This window comes from Cannabis sativa, chromosome 9, assembly GCF_029168945.1.
Source record: "Cannabis sativa cultivar Pink pepper isolate KNU-18-1 chromosome 9, ASM2916894v1, whole genome shotgun sequence".
NCBI lineage: Eukaryota > Viridiplantae > Streptophyta > Magnoliopsida > Rosales > Cannabaceae > Cannabis > Cannabis sativa.
In genome coordinates this window covers 48,412,039-48,414,582 of record NC_083609.1, presented here as the reverse complement: position 1 = coordinate 48,414,582, position 2,544 = coordinate 48,412,039, and the positions used below count along the sequence as shown (strand labels likewise).

Here is a 2,544-nt window from a genome sequence, read left to right as displayed (position 1 = left end):
TCCCCCACATAACTCACACACAACTTGCGCTTGTTTAGCTTGCCCTGCAATTATCTTTGTCAATGCCTCAACCTGTGCTGTCAACTTGGTGATGGCATCGACCTCCAACACACCAGCTATCTTCTTTGATTGACTCCTCTCAGTTGGCCACTGTTGATTGTTAAGAGCCATCTCCTCTAATAGATCATAAGCCTCATTAGCACTCTTCCTCATAAAGGCTCCTCCAGCTGCAGCATCTATTAAAGTTCTTGTATTTCCTACCAATCCATTATAGAAGTTGTGGACTAGCATCCACTTCTCTATACCATGGTGCGGGCACTTTCTGATCAGATCTTTAAACCTCTCCCAAGCCTCATGGAGAGATTCATTATCTTGTTGGCAGAAGTTATTAATTTCTCCTCTCAGCTTTGCAGACTTGGCTGGAGGAAAGAACTTTGACAAGAATTTCGTTGCAAGATCATTCCAGGTGGCAATAGAGTTGGGTGGCAAGGAGTTTAGCCAACTCTTGGCTCGCTCTCTAAGAGAGAATGGGAACAGTCTCAGTCGAATAGCATCATCACTAACTCCATTAATGTTAGGCTATTTTTAGCCTATGTTTTGGATCCAATTTATGTGCGTTTTTAGCTGTGTTGGGACGGAATTACGCTTGTTTTCTATGTTTTCAGGTTCTTTGGAATAAAAGAGATCTCGGGTGCAGAAATTCGTTAAAAGACGTGCTGAGCCGAAGAAAACTCAATTTTTGAGTTTTTGTGCATATCTGGCCGCGGCTAAACACAACTTGGCCGCGGCTAGATCTCGAGAATTCAGAAGGCATCAGTCGCCGCGGCGATGAAGAGGCTGGCCGCGGCGAGTTACGAGATACAGAGAGAGCCTAAATTTGGCAATTTCTCGCCGCGGCGAGAGGAAGCTTGGCCGCGGCGAGATCCCGTACGGACCAGGGGCATTTTCGTCCATCGAACCCTAAATTTCAATTATAAATAGAAAACTGCGATTGAAAGTCAGGAAGAGCGATTTAGAACCCTAAAACACAGCTGAGAGCGGCAGGAAGAGCATAGAGATTCAAGTGAAGATCCAGAATTCATCCACCAACAGTTCTTTTCTTTATTCCTCTTTAATTTATTTATGTTGAATATTGTCATAGGAATGGTTATGGATTTGTTTCTGAACTAAATTTCCCATTTAGGGAGGATGATGATTGTTGTTTAATGTTTTGCCTAGTTAATGTTTAATTACCATTCCTCCATTCTTGTGTGTGAAATTATCTTAATTTGTTCTTAATTTCATGTTTAAGATTGATCACCTTGTGCATGCTTTATGATCTCAATTCAAAATCTGAAAAGTGAGAATTGAGAATGCTAAAATTAAGATAATCAATGTTCTATGTGAAACGAAAGTATTTACATGACTTATGTGACGAGTAGATTATTACTTAATGCTGATTTCATGTTAGTTTAATTAAGGAATTAATTAGATAACATGTGATTTAGAATCTAGAAGATCTGAAAGGAGCTAGGTTATTTCATAATCTGTCATTCACTCCAAGAATAGGATAGTAATTAATCATTAACGATTTGGGTAAACAACAACAGGATTCTCCTCCCTATTGTCTCATCTTGCTTAACTTTAAATTGTGTTATTAAGTTTTCTGAATTTCTTTCATATTTTACTGTTTTTAAATCATAATTGCTTTTGATTTACCGAATAGAATCATAAGTATAATTTAGTAGTACTTAATCCAATTCCCTGTGGGATCGACCTCACCTGTGTGAGATTTACTACTTGATTGCGTATACTTGCGTAGTGTTTAAAAATATAGCAACAAGTTTTTGGCGCCGTTGCCGGGGAATTGTTAAAGATTAATATTACATAAAATTATACTAACTTCTACTTTGGTATATAATCTCTTGCTGATTTTTCTAACCTTTTTCTTGCAATAATTTCTTGATCTATTTCAGGAATCCTAAGTGCATGCGCCGTCAAGGACAAACAGTCATATTACCAGTTGATCCTGAAATCGAGAAAACTTGCAGGAGGAATCGAAAGAACAAGAGGCAAGAAAGAGTTTCAAAGAATCGCTGAAACATCAGAGATCATGGCTGCCAATGTGAACAATAATGCTGGAAACAATGGGGGTAATAACGGTAATAATGGAGGTGCCGTGGAAGATCAAGCTAATGGCCGTAGCTTGAGAGATTACATTCTCCCTACTCTGACGGGAGTGCAGTCATGTATCAGGCCACGGCGATGGATGCAAATAATTTCGAGATTAAGCCTCGCCATCCTTCAAATGGTGCGATCTTCGATTCGGTTGGTGGTCTCCCTTCTGAAGATCCTAATTTGCATCTCTCTAACTTCATGGAACTTTGTGAAACTTTTAAGGTTAATGGAGTTAGCGATGATGCCATTCGACTGAGGTTGTTTCCATTCTCGCTCAGAGAACGAGCCAAGAGTTGGTTGAATTCTTTGCCACCTAATTCTATTGCTACATGGAATGATCTGGCAACAAAATTCTTGTCAAAGTTCTTTCCTCCAGCTAAGTCTGCA

At 39.4% G+C, this 2,544-nt stretch overlaps 1 non-coding gene across 1 annotated transcript; it reads left to right on the top strand.

Annotated features, from left to right (window-relative positions):
* Positions 1 to 301: 301 nt before the first annotated feature.
* On the top strand, positions 302 to 408 carry LOC133031591 (small nucleolar RNA R71). Its single transcript, XR_009684693.1, has one exon. It is a non-coding gene; the product is annotated as a small nucleolar RNA R71 (small nucleolar RNA).
* Positions 409 to 2,544: the final 2,136 nt, after the last annotated feature.